We start from the raw sequence: 22,469 nt of genomic DNA on the forward strand, positions 1-22,469 counted from the left end.
TTCATATTCCTGCCTGCAGTGTATACAAAGGCTCATTTTCCAAGAGGAGAGCATTTCAAAACCAAATAAACAGTAACTAGAGAGAATTTAACCCAGAAAATAAAAAAGTGGTAATGTGAACCGATTTTCTTCTCCCACCACACATCCGAATGTCTGGGTAGAAGACTGCAGGAGGGGAGCCGAAGAGACATCTACACACACCAGGTCTGGGGCAAATTCTTGAGAGAAAGAAAGAAAGAAGCAGCGTGTTGAAGGGTTTGGGCCCTCAGAAAGCTGGTAAAATGGAATGGCAGGAGGGATGATATGCGATTCTCTGCATGCCATCACGTAGCCCATTCCCTTCCTTTTACCCACAGAAAATGTCAGGATCTGGACCGCTTACAGCTCTGGATATATGGGAATGATGTTCCCCACATGGCTGAAGGGAAGTGGCTCAGACACGCGCATTCCTGCGGCCAGCTGAGCGGTGTGGGCTTGCGGAATGCCTGTAGGTTTGAGGCAAGATGGCCACAGGGGTGGTGCAGCATGAGGCTGGTTTGGAATTGCTCTCCAGGTGTAGAATGTTGACGCGGTTTGGAGCAGGAACATTGGTTTCCAGACATATTGGCTATCTTTCTACAGGGGTTGGTCACACCATCTTTCTTCAGATACTATTTTTTTAGATTATTGAAAAGATACATGTCAGTTGTACTTTCAAGTATATTTAGAAAATTTCAACAAGGAAGAATAAAGATCTTTCATAGGCTTGTCACTTAGAGATAGGGTATCATTATTTCTTTTACAGTATATTTACTTCCAATTTTTTTTATGCCCTTGTGTTTTTTTCACATAATGAAAGCCAATTGTATGCACAGTTTTATGTCTTATTTTTTCACCTACATACATTATTGTAAGACATTGTGACATTTTATGCCATAAAACACTCCTTAAAAACCTGTTATTTAATAGACATCTAACACTGCATATCAATACATGCTAAATTATTTAAAATTCTCCCATTGTTAAAATGTTTAATTTGCTTCTGCTATTTTAGTAATATGTGTAATGCACAATGATGAACATCTTCTAACAGAAACCTTTGCTACATTTCTGATCAACTCCCTAAGGTACATTTTTCTAGAAACATATATTCATTATTTCCGAGAGAAGGAAATTTGATGACTAAAGCTGGAGCCAAAAAGCTTCTTTTTCTCTGTTTCCATTTACTTTCTGCCCATGTGTTATAGGGCCATCTTTTCCTTATGGGCTCTCTTTTTTGTTTTAAAATAATGGGCATTCTGTCAATGACTGCCCAGCTTCTAGATGATTCTTCCAACTCAGCTCTCTCAACCTGACTGTTCGTTATGTCAAACCCCCACAGTCATTCGCCAAGCCTAAAACTTTCCCCATGGACTGGGCTCCTTTCTGAGCAGACAACTCTCTGATTCTCAAGTTTCTCCAACTAATCCTGACACATCCTGCTTGGACGCTGGGGCTGCTTCCTGGAATGCGGGCTCTTCTCCCGCAGATCTTGGATTTGGTCCCCACTTGTTTCACCTGTAATGGGACACCATAGGTGTGGTCCCCCAGAACCTTCACCCTTGCAGTGCTCTCTAATCCTGCCCAGCAGGAGACTCACACCTGCATCACATCTACACCGAAGTCGAAGAGAAAAACACGCTGAACCATGTCCAGAGAGTCAGTGATCACAAAAACCATGGAAGTGGTTGAAATTTATGAATGATCACTCTTGAAGATGAAAGCAAAGAGAAGTAAGGCTACCGTGCCCTGGAACCCCACAAGAAGCACGTGAGCTCTACTAACGAGTCTGAGATAAAGGTTCTGGGTTTTAATAGTGTGACTTTAGGAAAAGTTTCATCTTCTTGGGGGTCCTTCTACCACACAGAAAGGAGAGATTAATATTCCCCACTCCCTCACTATCACAATGTAATCTGCACAAACATAAAAACTCATACTTGGTGTTCTGTATTCTTCAGAGGAAAAGCAGTTGACAGATGGCCATTATTCCTAAAACTAGCACTCACAAAAATCTGGTGTTGCATTTGGCACTATTGACTAAATACATGACAATAATCTATCATTGGCATAGAAACTCCTTGAGGACATGACGCATGTCTAGAAGTACCTCTCCTTTAAGATCCGTCCCGCTAGGGTACATCAAGTCCCCCCCCCCCCACCCCCTTTCCCCCCCCCCCCTTCCCCCCCCCCCCCCTTCCCCACTGGCTAGTGTAGCCATGTTCTCGGCTTGAGGTTCCCACCAGCACGACACCACATGACATCTCATTATACTGAAATCTCAGCATCAGTTATTCATTCTAATAAAGGTAGAAATCTTTGCTTCCGAGCTGAAGCTTGTATCGTTAGAATAACTAGCACTTTACAGAGCTTACAACCTGTAACCCTCACGATGACCCCTTTGAAAGAGGCATGATTCTGTTTCTAGTTTTACAGATGAAGAAACCGAGGCCGAAAGGGAGCAGAAGTATGGCCCAGCTGGGACTACACAAACCCCACAGACCAGGAGGCTCTGAGCTTTATGGCAAATGCCAGTCACTGCCTTGTGGAAGAAGCCATTTTTGCGTGTAGTTTGTCACTACGCATCCCACCTGGAAATTAGAACTAGGTGGTAACGTCAACGAAGAAAGTGTTCAGTTCTAGGTTGATAGACTCTTCCTTTTTGGTGGGGGGGGGTGAAACGGGCTGAGGCTTTTGGGGCTTGGCGTTTTGGTTTCGGCTGGTAAGACGTTGCACATTTGCTGTGGACGCTGCCCAGGGACTATGCCTCCTGACGCGGACACACCGATCACACTGGAGTCAGGGTTTGGGAACTGCAACCTCTCGTTTCCTGTTTCAGATCTGGTCTCTCTTCCTGTGGATTTTTTTTTTCCTTCATTCACTAGATACGTGCTGTTTTACATTTCTCAGACCTGAAGAACCAACTCCGCCAGGTGAATTTAATTTATTACTCTGCGGGCCACATCACTATTATGTCTTTCCTCCTTTTTATTTTCAAACGGGTAGCATTTCTACCGAAACGTTCGTGTGACAAGTCTTTACGGAAAAACAATCTTTTGTTCAACGGTGCTTTAAGACATGCTCTTAAAAAAGAAATTAGTGGGTATGAAAATACATCCAAAATATCTCTATATGTGATTCATGTACTCAACATTTTTTTTTCTTGGCTAAAATGTTGAGGCCAAAAAATTTTATATGCCAATTAAAAATTATTAAAGCATTTTTCTAAGTTTGGATGTAACTCATCTCAGTAGAGCTTTGGGACAGTACTACGGGCAGACACCCAGAGTGTGTCTGAGTCTACGTTGCCGATGAGTCAGCTGTAGACTAAGTTCTCAGGAAATCTTCAGAGCCTACTGAGGACCTGTGCCTCCATGAGTAAGTGCCCCCACCTACAAGGAAATGGACTGAGGGAGCATGTGGGGCAAAGATAAGCCAAATGGGCAACTGAGGTCCAAAATTCGACACCAAAGAGCAAGACCAGAGTCTTTTGAACCTAAAATTATTAGCACTATCGATATTTTTTTTCTTTCCATTATTTTTCAAAAATGCACACTTCGACAAACTGGTTTGACCACCCACACATTTGTTTGTTACACTATAGATATCTGGTAGTCTTGAGACCTCAGGACTACCGTCTTTGAGGACCTCGGACGTCCCCTCTGCTAGGGGAGAGTAGTCCTCAAATGTCCGTGTTCATGGGTTTTACCTGAGCAGGTCGTTAAAACGCAAATCCCCTGGGCCACTGCCAAAGATCTGGATCATTTGTTTGGGGAGGGGACGAGGCATCTTCCTTTTAACAAGATTTCAGGGTATTCTAGTGCAAGTGGCTCTTTGGATGCAATTTGAGAAGCAACTTTGCAACATATAAAGAAAAGGATGAGGCCAGGAGCAGGGGTAGAAAGATAGAAGAGACCTATTTATTCCTCAGTAAACTTCAAACTAAAAAAATATATAGATTTTAATGTTATTGATAAATGATAATAATAACAGTTGTTATATGCCAGGCATCGTTTCATACTATGTTTGTGTATTGGTTCAATGAATCCTCATCGATATTATTACTCCCATTTTACAGTTGAGAAGACCAAGGTTCGTAAACATTAGCTAACGTGTCCAAGGGCAGGGACCGAGACCGGCTCATTCCATAAACTAGCCCCTATTTCCTGCCCCGGACAATCTCACTAATTCTACATAAGCCACAGTTTAAGGCAACCCACTGTAAACGTTGTGAGAATGACACACCAAACTCCTTTAATGGGTCTGACAGGAAAGAAGCTCATATTTAGTAAGTGCTCACTGAATGCTACAGTCCATATATTGTTTAAACTTAATCTTCATTGCCCAGGTATAACACATCATTCCATTTGACCCTCGGTTTCCTTATCTATAAAGGCACAGTAAAATGCCTTGTCCCACAGGGGTCTTAGAGGATTGAACAAGCTAGGTCATGTCAGATACCTAATCTGGCGCCCAGCAGCAAGCACTGGTAAATATTGGCTACTACTGTTGTCACCCTCACCTTTGATAGTCAAGGACTCTGAGGTTGATGCGAGTTACAGAACTTGGTCATGGTAACCCATGAGCAAGGTGTGGTGTTCAAACCCTTTTCCCTCTGACTCTCCCGTACATGTTCTGCCAGCACACAGCCTCCGGGGGAAGAGAACACCCTTTCGGAGTGATGACGTGGAAAAGCCTCATGGACGGGATGGCCTTGCAGCATAGGTAGAGCTTCAAGGGCAGAACTGAGAGGAGGACACTCCAATTTTTGCTCGAGTTATTTAACCTTACTGAAAGTATAATATAACAAAACCCCAACCTCTCAAGACTTCAGCCTTCAGAACTTCTGCCAAAACAAATCTCGGGCAGATTAAAGAAAATATCCCTGGATTCCTTCAAGATATGTGAAGTGTCCAGAGCAAGCTTGCATATTTAGAGTAGAACCGAAGACTGTAGCACCAGATTGTGCGGCAGATGGGACACAGTGTCCCATGAGGTGGGTGTAGACACCCCCATGGGCTTGGGGTGTTAACATGAGCTTGCAGAGGATGTGCTCCCTGGGGCAGAGCTGCCACAAGCCCTTCTGGAGGAAACTTATAGCCCTTGGAGTTACACAGTTCAAATGTCTCATCCATGAATTGTCCCTTCAGGGCCAGTCCATCATGGAAGAAAGCCAGGACCCAGAAGCCTGGGTACATGGGGATATGGGTAAAATCAAGGGGCCAAATGAGTGGGAAGTGTTTCTCCAAAGTCACGCAGCTGGAGGCAGGGGCAGGGCTGGAGCCTGCTGTCATGGTTCCCAGGCCCATCTGTGTTCCTTCCCAGCCACCACTCTGTCAGCCCCGAGACCTCTCTACAGAAGGGTGGCTGGCAGAGAGCACCTCAACTCTCCTGCCCCCAAGGGAACCCCAGAAAGAAAAGTGCTTTAGAAAGTTACTTTTCTGGGGAACCCTCCTACACTGTTGGTGGGAATGCAAGCTGGTATTGCCACTCTGGAAAACAGCATGGAGGTTCCTCAAAAAGTTGAAAATTGAGCTACTCTGTGACCCAGCAATCGCACTACTGGGTATTTACCCTAAAGATACAAATGTAGTGATCCAAAGGGGCACGTGCACCTGAATGTTTATAGCAGCAGTGTCCACAATAGCCAAACTATGGAAAGAACTTAGATGTCCATCCACAGACGAATAGATAAAGAAGATGTGGTATATATATATATACAATGGAATACTATGCAGCCATCAAAAGAAATGAAATCTTGCCATTTGCAACGACGTGGATGGAACTAGAGGGGTTTATGCTGAGCAAAATAAGTTAATCAGAGAAAGACAATTACATGATCTCCCTGATATGAGGAATTTGAGAGGCAAAGTGGGGAGGGTAGGGAGGGTAAAAATGAAACAAGATGGGATTGGGAGGGAGACAAACCATAAGAGACTCTTAATCTCACAAAACAAACTGAGGGTTGCTGGGGGGAGAGGGGTAGGGAGAGGGTGGTTGGGGTTATGGACATTGGAGAGGGTATGTACTATGGGGAGTGCTGTGAAGTGTGTAAACCCAGCGATTCACAGACCTGTAACCCTGGGGCAAATAATACATTAAATGCTAATAAAAATAAATAAATAAATGACCTTGCATTGGGGGGGGGGAGATTTCTCCTTAGAAATCCTGTTACCTCCTCTCCCTCCTTGGGAAGCCACCTTTGTTTTAGCATCCATCTGACAACTCCTTCATTTCCTCAGTTTACTCATTCATCCATTTGTTTAACAAGCGTCTCTGAAGCCCCTGTCATGGGCCGAGCACTGCTCTGGCTTCTGTGGAGAAAGACCTGCAGGAAGAAGCTGACAACCTCTACCTACACGGAGCTGACACTTCAGGGAGTCGAAGGGACAGTCCACTACAACGGGTTTGCTGAAACTATGGTACGTTGGAAACAAGTGCTAGGGAGAAAACGAAGAGGAATGGCCGTAGGAAGTTGACGGGAGGGTGATCGCAATGTGCGATTCAGAGTCTAGTAGCCAGTGAGGGCCTCCCTGAGAAGGTGGCTCTGGGAGAGGCCACCCCGCTCCCAGAGGGCACAGTTTTCCAGGCGAAGGGCAGCAGAGCGGAACCCGAGGTGAAGTGTCCCTGGGCCATGGGAGGAGCAAAGGGGCAGGTGACAGAAGGGTTGTGGCTTTGCTCTTGAGTGTCTTTGGGGAAGTCAATGGGGAGTTTCAAGCAGAAGAGCCCCTTGATGCGCCTGGTGTGTTTGGTTCAATGGAATGTTTATTAAAGCAAACTGTATGGAGTCTGAGAGAGAGGGACCAAAATGCCAGATTGATTTCTTGTGATTGATGTGTCTTAAGTTTTAACAGGGTCACCTTGGCCATTGTGTAGAGGGAGGCTGAAAGGGACTGAGTGGCAGCCGGAGGCCTGTCAGGAGGCTGCTGGGATTACCCGGAGCTCCTGAATCGACTACCGCCAGCTGGTACTTGCTGTTGTTTTCAATGCTGACGCTTGTTCTGTAACCTCTGTTTCCTATGCTCTCTAGATTTTTCTTCCTCAGCATCACATGCATGAAACATGCCCCATTATGCAGTCTCACCACTCCATGTCCCTGCTAATTGTGAACAATGACAGCTCTGACACAAAGAACCACAGGTGAAACTTAGTTGACAGAATGGTAACTACTTCATCCTGGTTCTCTCAACACCCACTCCAGTCTCCTTTTTATGTGTCTTCCTGTACTTCAGAGGCTGGAAAAAGTGGAAAATAGAACGATATTTTCCAGATCTCCTTAGAGCTCTGGTTTCCAAGGTGATTTGAGTTCTAGCAAGGAGACATACCACTGCAAGGCTTGGAGGCAGAAATGAGCAAGGGGAGGCAAGCAGAGAAAGATGGGATCTTCTGGGAAACACGGTGGGGGAGCCCACGGGTCGGCCATCATGCCTTCACAGGTATCGGCTGCCGAGCAATAAGGCAATGGCAGAGAGGCCCCTAAAATATCATTTCTCCTGGATGCATGTCCTGGACTGGTACCACCAAGCTTGCTTCCTTGGCCCTCTTAGAAATTCCCTAGGCTTCCAATACCCTGTAATGAAGCCTTTTTGATTGAATGAGTTCACCATGGCTGCAGGAGAGTCCGCCATCTCATCTGACTTTCAGGCTTTGGGAAGGAGAGGGAAATGAGCGATTTACAGTGTTCTGCTCCAATTCCAAGACTCCCTGGAAATTCCTCATGAAAAATTTCATTTACATCTCATTAGTCATAAAAACTTAGTCACATGGCCATACTTACTTTCAAAGAAGGCTTGGAAATGTGGAGGTTTACCTGGACACTTTTCCATCTCAATAATAAAGGATTTCTGTTAGTAAAGACGCAGAAAAATAATGGGTTGTGAACGGTCACCTTGCAGCCACTTCCACAAAGAGTATGAATTCTTTTCACGCTCCCAATACATATCATTAGATGGCTTTTCAGAAATGTTTACACTCTCGTTACCATAGAAAATGAAAAGCGTAACATGGGCAAAATGTACAAGTCCAAATGTTTAATTGTATCCATGAAATTGTCTCCTTGCATCAATAAAATTTTTCAACAACTATTTGATTGCCTAAAATATGCCAGGCTCTGTTCTAGAAACTGAGACGGAGGGACAAAACCCTGAAAGATCCTTCCTTGCACTGATGAAAATCATCCCCACAGGGACTGCATTTTCTTTGCTATAGAGCTCTCAGGGTGGGTCCATTCAATACTGATGATTGTCAACAAAAACTGTGATTTGGGTTGTACAATGGTTGATCTAAAGCGTTTCTTTTTATATCTGTTGTTGGAACGAAGTCCGCAGTCTGCGGAAGCTGCTGAGGAACTGGGAGGCTCAAGTTCTGTTGCCAGGATGTGCTCACTCGCAGGAGAACACTTCCTGTTCTCCATGGAGCGATAGGTTTAGGGATGAAGAAGGGAAGAGCCACAGAGAAGCTGTGTCATCCGAGGAGGTGATCCAGTTCATGAGGTACACGAAACTAACAGTGTGGGGGTACCTGAGAGGAAGGGGCAGCAGGACTGGAAGCGAGGAGATGGGAGAGCATGGGTGAGCTTCGGGGGAAGGGGGGGAGGAGGGCATCAGTAGGTTCCAGAGAAAGGATCACAGTGGCAGCAGGTGAGTCACATGGGGGAAAGGCCCGATCATGCTGCCGGATGAAGGAGTTATGATTTTATCCTGTTGGTCATGGAAATTATCAAACGCCTTGGAACAGGGACACGTCATCAGAGCAAATGAAAGGATGAAGGCAGAGCCGTCAGCACATTGCTGGCAGCTGGTAAACACACATTAAGATGTTAGCTGCGACGATACTTGTTTTTGTAAATTCAATTTTTGTGGGTTTTTTTTTTTTAAGATTTTAAGTAAGCTCTGCACCCAGTGTGGGGTTTGAACTTACAACCCTGAGATCAAGAGTCCCTAGCGGAGCCAGCCAGGGGCCCTGATGATAACTGTTCTTATTCTTGATTACAAGCGTGGCTGTGGCAGCGGTGTGGAGGCAGAAGGAGACAACACGAGAAAGAGAATTTGGAGAGCCCACAACAGCTGTGGCAGAAAGAAGACAGAGAAGAGAGAGCCAGGAGGACAAGGCAGGGCTTACTAGGAGAGGAGGCAGATACGACGACATGGGAGCCTGACGTGTGGCAGGACCATGCACTGATGAAGGACGTACAGGCAGGGAACACATTTGCAGGGGAAGAGGAGCTGCCTTGACGACATGCAGATAAGGATGGCCCGTCATGTCCCCATCTTTTATTCCAACCTACAACAGCAGGGGTTTGTCACTTGTAGGAACCTGCTGGATTCAGCATCTCCATTGGAACAATATAGAGACAAGATCCCCGGTCACATCTTTGCTTGCAGACTGGGCATTATTTCCTACTGGCTTGGAAACCTTTTAGCGAATGTACCAGAGGAAGCAGGACAACTGCTTGGGATCCTCTCACGGCTGCTTGTCACCGGAAGATGGTCCCCAAAATCAAGTGTATGACCCATTTGCTCTCGCCAGGAGGGGCGTGTGGTGGAGAGAGCGCCAGGTGTATGCCCACCTGGAGACAGATCTGTATTTACACCAGCTATTTTGTAAAAGCAGGGGGAGTTGGAAATTAAATACACATCATCAAATTCTATTTTACTTGCAGCCCATTTATTTTTAGGTCCAGTGTAATTGCTTTCAGACCTTGAGCTTGCGGAGTTAGTTTTGCTGTTGGCTCTGCAGCATGACCTGTTCAATGAGACCCAACTATGGGTCCAGGGAAAACAATGTCCTACTTCCTCTGGCACCCAAGGGGGTGAAAAGCGAAGCCCACCCCAAAAAGAAAAGAGTTAATGTTGTGGCACTTCTGTGAAGCTGTCCCTCACTCGCCCAGGCCACCTGATTATATTAAACCCAGATCAACCCCCTCTCTTCACCCTCACACTCCAGCACACAATGTCAGTGTGCTGTGTAGCAAAGGGAGTCAGATCTGAATTGAAATCCCATGTCCAATCCTTGGGAGCTCCAAATTAACTCGATCCCCCAGAGCCTTCAGTTTCCTCACATGTAACATGAGGCTAATAGAAGGGCTTATCTCACAGAATTGCTCAAAGATGGAATAAAGTAACACAAGGCATGAAAAAGTCACAGTACGCTACCCGGTATTCGGTAAGTACTGGGCAGAGCAGTCCATAAGTGCTACATCTGGTGAGACAGACGGACAGAACAAAAGCGTGTGCTCAGTGTGCCCAGGACATCCTGGCCAGGCAAGGCTATACAAGTTCCCAGTAATAAATAACAGACCCTTAACTATAAACAGTGTTAATCAGAGCCAATATTCCAAACAAAGCAATGACTTCGGCCATCCATGGTCTTTCTGAGATGGGAGAAACAAGACATAACTATTTTTACAGCAGTTCCCACCAATTATTTTTAAAATATATAAAATCTGATGTTTTTATCAAGCAAATCAGTTCATTCTGGGTTCTTGTCTCCAGCAGTGACAATTAAAGCTTTGCAAGAAAGCACTGCCCGCTGCCTCTCTCTCTCTCTTTCCAGAACACTTCCTGTCCATGTGCTAAATCCTCCTTATTCCCTGAAGACTATACCTGTCAAAATTCCAGGACTTAACACAGGAGATTCAATTACCTTTTTTTATTATTCTCTTATCTTATGTTGCCATGTTATTATACTAGAAGAATTTTAACCACCCAAACACCATCTAAACCCACGTAAATGTAATTTGCAAGAAAACTCCTGACGAGTCCCTTCAGGCCTGTTTGATACAAGCTTAGTTACAAGAATATATTTTAAATGATTCTATTTTTCTGGCTAAAATTTCACATTGGCTCTGTGTTTATATAAGAATGTGTTTGCTCCCTCCAGGGAACAGGACTTTATCCTCCATATTTCCTCTGGGGTGTAGCACTATAATGGACCAGTGGTTTTGATGACTTCCCGAAGTTCTTGCTCCTGGAACACATGATGTGGAAAAGACTTAACGCAGGGGCAAAAGCCAGGAGAGGAATGCGTCGAGAGCACTGGCGTTTTCAATGCTAAGCCTCTAAGGAGTTGGAGCAGCAGTACCAAGAGAGTTTAGCAGATCTGGGAAGACATAGAAATTAAATATCTTTTCTGAGGAGCAAGTGATGTTCTTAAAATGGACAGAGCAAGTCCCACACAGGCAAGTCTCCAGGCTTCCTCATTTCCAGTTCATCTCTTACTCTGCCGCTCAATCTGCCTTTTCCCAATGCAGATGGGATCAAGTCAGATCCCTACAGAAACTCCTGCAGGCTTGTAAGGAAAGCATTAGCCTGGACCATGAGCCCAGAGCATTGTACCTTTCCAGCCAACCTACTGCTGCTGTTCCTCACACCTCGTGTCCACCCAAGCTGAACTTTTCTTTCCCCGAATTTACCAGGATTTGCTCTCCCCCAGGATTTTGGACTGGCTCTTTGTTTTGCCTGGCGAAATCCCACCCATTTGTCAAATCTCAGCTTAAATACAATCTCTTCAGGGAAGACTTCTGAATGCCTGAAACTGACATGGTCTCTTCCTTCCCTGTGTTCTTGGATACTTTGTATCCGGTCTCCACTGTAACACCCAGGCTCTTCTGTAGCTACTTCTTTATGGCCATTTCCACTACTGGTGATATCTTCAAAAGTAGGAAGCATGATTTTACAAATTTTATGTACCCCAGTGTTTCAAAAATAGTGACTGAATTAAAGAATGAATGGATGGCCCATCCCAACGGAAGCATCCCATGATACATCTGAGAGGAGATGGGATATTAAGGAGGGACTCAGCTTTTCCCTCCACATTGTCTGGACTATTCTGCAGACTGAGTTATTTTGCAGAGGGTTTCCTGGGAACAGATAACAACAGACCCCGAGGGAAAGATCCTCTGTTCACAGAAATGCAGACACTCCTTTCAGGTTGCTGACCTTTTCCCATCATGAAAATTTACCAAAGAGAGGACAGCATCGCAAAGTGTCCTTGATGAGAACGGAGGGGAAACGTGCAGAAGAAAACAAGGCACAGAGATTCTTTTGCAGAAAAATCATAGCTCTGTGGGCCGGGAAATTCTTCCACTTAAGAGTCATATGCTCTGGAATGTGCAAGGGGAAATAGTCTCAGTAGGGTCTTGACTCAGCAAGGCCTGGAATTGATGTTGGGGGCTGCTCTGCAAGGTCCTAGGGCATTTCCATTCGCAGTGGTCTGAGCCCAAGTGCACACGCCAGCACGCATCGGTACAAGCCTTAAATCAGAACCACCCGTCCACCCCCTCCCCTCTCCCTGGCTCCAAGTCCTCCCTCCCAACCTCCCCCTCCTCCACTGCAGGCTCATTAAAGCCTTTCCCAGTGCAGAGACACTGCATTTTGGGGACTGGTGGAGTGTTTGATATTTTCCACTCTGCGTGTCAAGGCCATTTACAGTCGGCGTCAGAATGTTATGTCGGTCTGAGGAGGTACTTTGAAGTGTTTGTGGTGGAGGCCACATGTGCAGGCAAGATGTGCCTCCTCCCCGTCCCCGAGGTTCCTGCTCAGCTCTTTCCCAGCATCATGTGACAATGAACAATACTGCTTAACCCTTTACTTCTTGTTGCAGCTGGTTATAGTACTACTACTGCCATTATTATTATTATTATTATTATTATTATTATTATTGTTATTTGAAAAGCACTTCATCCTTCCGGAGCTCAGCTTTGGAGATGGTTGGGAGGCCTCTCTCCTGGACTTCTGGTCACCCCGTATTGGCCTTCTGTGGCCGTGTCTGCTACCACTCTGCATGAACTTCTGTGTGGAAATGCATTTCCAAAGGCTACACACAAAGCAAATGCATACGTCTTAATACTGCCCAGATGGTGAATGCAGTGGGTTTCTTGACACTTTCATAGAAACCCAGAGCCAATTCAGAGATGCGCAGCCACCTCCAAAAGCGGGGGGCCCCCAAATGAAGCCACTGGTTTTTCACTTAACGCAATGATAATTCACAGGTGGCCCATCAGAAGTTACTTGGCCCATTCTGTGAAAGTCTGGGATCTGAAACTCTGAAAACAAAACAAACATGAGACTTGGGGAGGAAATATTATCAGCTGACCTAAGGGTCTTACTCAGCTCCGTGGTTTGGCTCACGCAGTGGAGCAGGGCTGAGACTGATGACCTCCAAAGCTTCTTTCAGCTCGGAGGTATGGCAATGCTCAGCCCGCTGCGGGCCTGGAAAGGTCTTGGATTTGGCAGGACGGGCTGGGTGGAGACGGAGGTCTCCTCTCAGAGATAATGGATGTCTGTGTCTCTTGGGATCAGTTTGTATTCACAAAGCACTTGTCAATCCAGTGGGAACAAAAGAGCTTTTAATGAACATAACTCACTTTTAAGCACTCAAAGACTGAGACCTTTTTGCAAAGGTGCCTTGGGCTCTACTCCATCACCTAGAAGGGTCTCTGGGTTTGTTGTATATTGAATTATCTCCTATGATAATAGCCATGCTTCTTTATTTTAATTTAGGGATCTGAAGAAGTGACATGCCTTAATATTAGACTAATAAAAATTAATAACAATTACAACGCGCAAGGCCAGCATAGGTAAAATCATATCTTATTTAACGCTCATAATAACCTTATGAAATAAGTCTCTTATCAGCATCTGAAACACAGAGAAGTTAATAAGGTGCCAGAGGTCATATTAGAAAATGAAAGATATGGGACACAGACCCAAAACGTCCTGAGTCTAATTAATATTACTGTTGCCAACCTCAAAAGCACAATTCTGCCTGTTCAAGGTCAGAGAGAGTGAACTTTTCATCTCCTAGGACAACTCCTGGGATGCCGCCTGCCCTTAACCCACATTTTCCCCAGCTCTGCATCACGCGTGTTTCATAAACCCCTACTGAATGAAGGAATGAGTGAATGGCACTTAACAAGCCTGGGAAAGGCACCGAAGCCTAAGGCAACATCTCTCCATTTCTGTAATGAAACCCTGCCCTGGGACATCCCCAACACAAACAAGACACTTTCCCAAAGCAGCCCCGGGATTCAAATCCGTTGGAGCCAGGAATCCATGTTTCCCTGCCCAGAATTCCTGCCCAGATCACTTAAACTCACAGGCTTCCTAAACCTCTTTATTCCTATGCCACAGGCTCTAAGCTTTCCTGGCCTGCCAATAATTAGGCACCAAGAACGTAGACTGAAGAAAACACTGACTTGCGTAGTTTGTTCAAATAACTTTGCCTTTTGTATTTGCTCTGCATGGGGTCCGGTCTTTGCTCTCCTGTGAAGAGTCTTACTGATGTGAGAGGCAAGAAGTGACCAAAGGGGAGAGCTGATAGTGTTGTGCTGCAAAGACGTCTTATCTTGTAAGTGGTTCCCAGGAGGGCCTCTGGTGTGGGAGCAGGAGAGCAGTTTGCCATTTTTTTTTTTTTTTTTTTTTTACATTGATTGGAATGAGAAACCTTTCCGGTCACTGTGTCCTGAAAATAAAATGTTTGATGTGGAATAGTGTCAAAGACTTGTGACCCCTAAAAACCCTACTGGGCTCAATGCTTCAGTCATGTTTTCAATCAAGAATTTCTACCTTGAGGGGTGGCTCAGTCGTTAAGCATCTGCCTTTGGCTCAGGTCATGATCCCAGGGTCCTGAGATCGAGCCCCACATGGGGCTCCCTGCTCAGCGGGAAGCCCACTTCTGCCTCTCCCACTCTCCCTGCTTGTGTTCTGTCTCTTGCTGTGTCTCTCTATGTCAAATAATAAATAAAAGCTTAAAAAAGAAAAAAGAAATCACTACCTTGAGTTCCCTCTGTGCCTCTGACAGTGGAGACCTCAGGGCAGTGTCCATTATATGAGGAGCTTCTCCCTTTCTATGGCTCTTTCTCTTAAACAGAAACTCATTTATTTTACCTCCAACGTACCAGAAAGAAAGAGATATATTTTTCTTTTGCTGAATACATTAATCCAAGCATTTTATTTGTTTTAGAGTAGAGCCGGTAGTTGATTCTCACAGGAGAGGCAATTGGCAGTTAAATCAATTTTAAATTAAACATTTGTCATGATTCAGCCTACTCATAAAATTTAAAAAAAGAAAAGAAACCAACAAAACTTAAAGGTCCGAACTAAAAGGACTAAGACCGGCTTGCCTTTGAAATTAACAGAGACCGTTGGTGGTCCTTTGTCTGCTCGCCAGAATTGCTACCAAGATATTTAACTTTGATTCTTTTATTGTTGTTTATCTTTCATTTCCTTCTACACTTGCCTGCTTATGTCTACTTTCTCCCTCTTGCTTCCTATTTTCCCTTGCTCACTGACTTGTATCTTTTACTCTTTACGTCCTCCAACTTTTTCTCCCTCAGTATCGAATGCTTCAGACTTAAAGTACGGTGGGAAGCAGGTGGGAGATAATGTACTTTTTAAAAGAGTGTTGGTGCCAAATCTCTTTGTTTCCCTTCAAATCAGCTCCCTCACAGCTTCCAGCAGAGCACCCAGTTTTCCTGGGCTCTTGATTACCCTCTGTCTTCCTTGCTTTTCTCCTGGTTCCTTGCTTGTCTATCTCTCCAATTTCCTCTGCTTCCTTTCTAGGGGGAACAAAAATGGCTCTTGAGTGCTACATAAATGCTAAATACAATACTGAGCCCTTTAAAGTACGTCATGTAATCATAACTGGAATCCTAAATGAGAAATGAGTCTCTTACTTCACTTGGGCAAGTGAGATATCAGGTGTCTTGCCCAAGCGAGGGAGTAGGTGGAATCAGGACTCCACTCCACAGTTCCATGCTGTCTTCACAGATGGGTTCTCCGTCCTCCATTCTTCCGCTGAACAAGCCTGATGGTCTGAGTACCTTGGGAGCATGGTGTTCAATTTAAGGTCTGAATCCCTGGGGCTTGAGACCTTAATACGTGGGCTCAAGTTTCCTCGGAGTATGATTTTGGCAAGGGTGTGCTAAGAGGAATGATAGGGAGGTAAAATGGTGCAGCAGTTTTGGAAAATTGTTTTCCATTCCTCAAAATGTTGAGCAAAGAGTTGTCATTTGACCCAGCAATTTCGTTCCTCGCTATATACCCTCAAAAAATGAAAACATATGTTCATGTAAAAACCTGAACATGAATGTTTATAGCAGTGTGACTTGTAATAGCTAAAGAGTGGAAATTCCATAACTGTCCATCACCCGATGAGTGGATGGACAAATGTGGTATATCCATACAATGGAATATTATTCCCCAACGAAAACAAATGAAGTAGCGATACATGGTACATCATTGATGAACCTTACAAACATGAAGCTATGTGTTCCCTCTCTCGCTGTGTCTCTCTCTGTCAAATAAGTAAATAAACTCTTTAAAAAAAACATGAAGCTAAGTGAAAGAAGCCAATTAGCAGAGACACATAGTGTTTGGATATGTTTGTGAGAAATGCTCAGAATAGACAAATCTGTACAGATCATTGATTAGTAGCTGCGTGGGGCTGGGGTGGGAGGGTGGCAGGACGTTGGGAAATTACTGGTAATGCATATGGAGTTTCTCCTTGCAGTGTTAAAAAGTTTCTGAAATTAAGTTGTGGTGGTGATTATACAACTTTGTGAATATACTAAAAACCACTGGGCTGAATGTATTGAGTGCAGGAAACGTCCTCTAAGTAAATTACAGTGTTAAGGGTGCAAAATAAATAAGTATGACATAATCTCTACACCAGAGGGAAGAAAGAAAAATAACAATCCATGCATATTGATATTTAAAAATGCCAATGCACCAATTTAGTTAACTGGACAAAAGTTATGAACAGGTAACCCAGCAAACAGGGAACATACACATGGGGAATATTCACCCATACTTTTGATTGAAAAGATGCAACTTAAAGCAGCAATTAAAAAAAAAGAAAGCTTTTCTTTTTTAATAATCTACCAGAAAATTTGAATTCTAATACCCTGTAGTGGCAAGGGTGTGGTGAAAGTGGCACTTTCATGCATAGCCAGTGTGAGTGTATCAGTATCCTTTTGAAAAGCAATTTCAAAACATGTATCAAAGACTATGAAAATGTTTATACCAGCTGACCCAACACTTGTTGGTTCTCTATTATAAGGAAATTATTTCAGGTATGGAAAAGCTATTTGAGAAAGTAGGGAAAATAAATATGTATTGGATCCCTACCAGGTGCCAGGCTTTTTGCCTATCTTATTTCTTTTAATTCATTCAATAACTTCAGTAGATATGTACTACCCTTTTCTTCATTTATAGACAAGGAAAATTAGGCTCTGCACAGTTGGGGCCTCTGTCCAAGGTCACACAGCTTGTAAGATACAGAGTCAGTCTCTGATCTCAGATGGTCCCCTTCCAAAGCCACTCTCAGCCACAATGGTTGCTTTCCTGGGGCAACGGGCTGCTTACTCCTCATGGAGGCAGAAGAGCTCGGAGTCTACCCTTCCGCAGGATGTCTGAGCACCTACATGATGAATAGATTTATTGTAGTTCTCAGAAGTTATATGTATGGGAGCTCCTTATACTACTCCGGAAGTTTTCATTCTTGTTTGAAATTATGTCAAATTAAAAATTATTTAAAAGGTAATTTCCAAAAAGCAATTGGAAAAATGCTTCAAAAGATATGTTAACAAGGAAAATAGGATAATATAGAAAAATGGTTGTTAGACTGTCAGGTGAAAAAAAATAGCAGTCTATAAACTTTAATATACAATATTACTATAATTGTATACAAAAATGCAAAAGCCAGTGATTGATGTAAAAAGTGGAAGGAAATACAATAAAATGTGAATGTCTTGGGATGCTCAAACTAATAGATACTTACTTTCTTCCACCTTTATTTTCCAAGTTTTCTAGAGTAAGGATTATTCATTTTTGCCAAGATATTTCAGTGGTATCACTTCTCATTGCTTTTATTTGAGTTTTTCTTTCTCCTTTATAGATTTACTTTTTTTTTTTTAACTGACATTGACCTTTTAGTTCTTTCAGTAAGCAGTAAGCACCTGTTGACAGGCCAGACAGGTTTTATTTTTATATATCCAAACATATGTTTATTTTCTCCTCATTGAAGAAAAATCATTTAGATAACATGGTTGGAAGGAGATGGCTATTTAATGTAGCTCCGTATCTAGTGTTGCAAATGAGAGCTTATTGTTTGATTTTCTCTCATATCTCTGTAGATAAATTGTCTTTCCTCTCAGTTAGAAATTTTTTTCTTTACTTTTTGCTGGTCTGAAGTTTTACTACAATATGCCAAGAGAGAATTTATTTCTATTCTCTTATTTGGGATTTGGTGTTGACTTCAAATCTGGGGACTCCTCTGTTTTTATTAAGGCTGAAAATTTCCCAACAAATATCACTTTAAACATAGCTTCTCCATATTTTCTTTATTCTCTACTTCCAGAAGTCTTATTATTGAATCATCAAAATCTACCCTTTATTTCTCCTAACTTCTCTTTCAAATTTGTTCCATGACATTCCTGGGCCATAGTCAGAGGATCTCCTAAGTATTATGTTCCATTATACTAATTTTCTTTTATACCCTCATGTCAGAGATTCACTCATTGTTTTGATATTTGTTCTATTATATTTTTTATTTCAAAAATTCAATTTCCTTCTTTTTTTAAGGTTATTAATTTATTTGACAGACAGAGATCACAAGTAGGCAGAGAGGCAGGCAGAGAGAGGGGGGAAGCAGCCTCCCCGATGAGCAGAAAGCCCGATGCAGGGCTCGATCCCAGGATCCTGAGATCATGACCTGAGCAGAAAGGCAGAGGCTTAACACACTAAGCCACCCAGGTGCCCCAATTTCCTTCTTTTTTATATCCATCTTTAATATGTTATTTCAAAATCATTTTTAAATTGCTTTATTATATTCATTTAGTTGAGAGTGAATTCATCACAATTACTGAATACACTGACTGATGTTGACTGTTGAATATCAGTTTCTTTAACATGCTTTAGAATTTTAGTTTGTAAGCTCATCTTAGATGGAAGTCAGTCTCTTATTTCTCACAGTGAGCTTAGCTCTCGTCCTTTGTCATGTATGGGGCACTTTATGTTCTTTATACCTCATAGGAGTCAAATTTCTTTGAGGCTGTTTCTAGTCCCAGAGTCTGGCAGGCCTGTGCTTTCTTCCTGATTGTTGTTTTGCTTCTTATTATTTATCAGCAAATATATCTAACATTTGTTAAAATGTATATATATATGTAACATATGCAATACATAAATAATATAAATACTGTATAGATATATAAAATATATAATATATTTATAGTTTTAACATTGTTTTACTACTTTAAGAGCAGCTGTACCTTTTAAATGTATACACACAGAAATCTACTGTTGCTGTCTTCAGAGCAGAGGAGTGGGACTTTAAACTTCCACCTTGACTGGAAATGCACTTACTATTTCTTCTTTTCTTTTAGCTTCTAATTATGAGACCCAAAAAATACATGAAGGTTCAGAACCTATTGTATTCACTTAAGTACCACTGGTAAGAGAGAACATGCTAATTTTTTGTTTATTGCCTCAAGTCTTTCTTTCATTTTTAAAAATGTAAACTGTTTCAGATGATGTTGAAATCCCTCCATCCTTCCCGGCTCTTGTAACAATTATTTTACACCTGATGCTTCTGTTTCCTGTATATTTAAGATACATGTAACAGGTGTTCCTATATGTAAACATATATTTCCCTGTATGTTTAACAAAGATATCCCAGTGTGTTCCCATTTTTAAAATTTTGAATGGATGAATTATTCCATATAAACACAAAACTCTATTTTATTGTGACTTAAGTTTTGAGATTCAATAACATATGGGAGTTTCGTAGCAGGTATTTCCCTATTGCAGAACTGGTAGGTTGTTTTCACTTTGCTGATATTAAAAATGGAGCTAAGACAATCATCCCTGAGCATGTCTCCTTGCACTTAGGTGTGTGAGCTTCTGTAGGACTTCAAGAAGTACACTTGCCGAGTATTGACATGTTTAACTTGAATGTTGCAATGATTCAACAAAGTAGCTGTACTATAGTAGAATCCCAAACCTGTGTGGGGTGTTCCCAGTTCACATCTTTGCCTTCATTGGTGTTATCAGATATTACATTTTGCCTTTCTGGTGGGCATTAAACATTATCTACTTATTTGTAGTTGGAATTTTCCTGATTCCCAGTTAGGTTTGGCATCTGTTAGGTTTTTTTAAGCCAGTTAGGTTTTTTCTCTGGAGAATTGTTTTTTCATGCCCTGTACTCATTTTCCTGTTAAATTTTTATCATTTAACTTTATATTCGCTATTTATATATTCTGCATAAACATGACAAATTCTTTTATTTATTTATTTATTTGACAGCTTGGGAGAGAGAGATCACAAGTAGACAGAGCAGCAGGCAGAGAGAGAAGGGGAAGCAGGCTTCCCGTTGAGCAGAAAGCCCGATGCAGGGCTCCATCCCAGGATCCTGAGATCACTACCTGAGCCAAAGGCAGAGGCTTAACCTACTGAGCCACCCAGGCTCCCCAAACATGACAAATTCTTTGTCAGTGTTATAGTCAATAGTGTTTCATAATGAGATATAGTTCTTTCTTTTTGGGCACATGGAAAATGGAATTTCCTGGCCTCCTTGGAATTGGGTAGAGCTATCCAACTAGTTCTGCTAAATGAATTCTGAATAGAAGTGGTGTGGATCACTTCTAGGTTAGAGCATTTACTTAGCCGCCAGTATAAACTTCCAGAATTTTCTTTCCCTCCAGCATGGTTCGTGGCAACAGTCAAGATGTTGGTGCTCCTATAACCAGGATCTCTGGGTAACTGCAGTGCGTAGCATTCCCTGTTGACTAGCAGTGTCCACACGATATGACCAAGATATTCACCTGCATTGTTTTAAGGCACTGGACCTGTTGGAGCACTGGACCCGTCATCCTGTCATAACCTAGCCTATGCTAATGTACAGGATTCAATACATGTTATAAATTACTTTTCTCCATCTGTATCACACTTAATGTTTTAATTTTAATGTAATCAAATTTATCAATTTTTTCTTTATGATTTTTGCCTTTCAAAATTGTGTTTTAAAATTCTTTTCTCTTCAAAGTCATAGTTTCTTCTAAAAAGTTTTAAAGATTTCATGTTTTGGAATTTATTTTTGTGTATGATATAAAATAAGATATTAATTTAATTTTAATTTTATATGTAGATGATCAATTTTATAACTCCCATTGATGGAATAGCTTAACCTTCCCCCACTGCTTTATAAGGCTGCCTTCATCCATATCAACTTTCCTTAAATGCTTGGACATGTCTCCGAGCCACTCCACTCTCCATTTGTCACTTTGTACCATTACCACACAGTCTTTGACATTTTTTTAGTGAAAATCTCTGCTTTTGACTGAAAATGTATTACTTTGCTTTTAGTTGTGTATATTTAGCTATTATATAAGATTTTAGTTTGGCAGTTATTTTCCATCAGCACTTTAAAAATATTGCATTTTCTTTCAACTTCTATTGTTGCTATGGAAGCACTTTAATTGCTATTGCTTTGTAGATAATCTGTCTTTTCTATCTGGTTGCTTCAAGGATTTGGTCTTTGTCTGTGGTGTTCTGCAAATTCACAACAGCAGGTACAGGTGTGACTTATTTTTATTCATTTGTTGAAAGTTATTGTGAAGCTTAGATGTGAGGATTCAATATATTCATTGATTCCAGAATATTTTGAAACACTTTCTCCAATCTTTTGTTCTATCACTGCAATGAAATAAATGCTATGCCTTCTCATTCTATCTTCCATGTCTCAATTTCTTGTATGTACATGTATTTTTTGTGTGTCATTAATTATTAATCTGTGCTACATTTTAGAAATATTCTTATTTCTCATGCTACTCATTTCTCTTCAGATACTTCTTGTCTGTTGTTTAAACTGTTCATTGAGTTTTAAATTTCAATAACTTAAAATTTTTTCTTGAATTTTTTCAGTTGGCAGTTTCTTTTCATGCTTTATTTATTTATTTGACTTTTAGTTATTTTTGTATACTTCTAGCATAGTCATTTTAATTAGCAATAATCGCACCTCAGATAAACCTCATTGGCTACAATACTGCCACTGCACAAAGCTTAGCATAGTCATTTTATAAGTCATATTATTGTCTAGTTATCTCAAGTTCTCAGGGATTCCAAGCTTGCTGTTTGCCATATTTGCTATTTTTCACTCACACCAGACTGTTTCTTTCAGTGTTCTGTAATTTTTAATAGGAGTGTATCCTTAAATAGGATGGGTATTTTTTTTCTCCTAAGAATCCTTTGTACTTGTGGATGGAATTCCCGAGTAATTTAATGTTTGCATCTGCCAAGTGACCCAGGAGTATCACTAGCCATTGATCAATTTTACTATTATTTTCTAGGGCTAGAGTTTTCTAGATCATGTAACATACAATTTCAAATCTCAAACACCTGCCAGAAAAAGTAACATATTTACAAATTATCAGGAGAGACTTCCTTGCCATGTCTGTA

General features: G+C 42.0%; 1 pseudogene; it reads right to left on the reverse strand.

The window, feature by feature from the left end:
- Window positions 1-21,960: 21,960 nt before the first annotated feature.
- Window positions 21,961-22,074, reverse strand: LOC116870898 (annotated as a pseudogene).
- Between the last annotated feature and the right edge of the window lie 395 nt (window positions 22,075-22,469).

Source organism: Lontra canadensis, unplaced genomic scaffold (assembly GCF_010015895.1).
Source record: "Lontra canadensis isolate GAN:19392208 unplaced genomic scaffold, GSC_riverotter_1.0 scaffold24, whole genome shotgun sequence".
NCBI lineage: Eukaryota > Metazoa > Chordata > Mammalia > Carnivora > Mustelidae > Lontra > Lontra canadensis.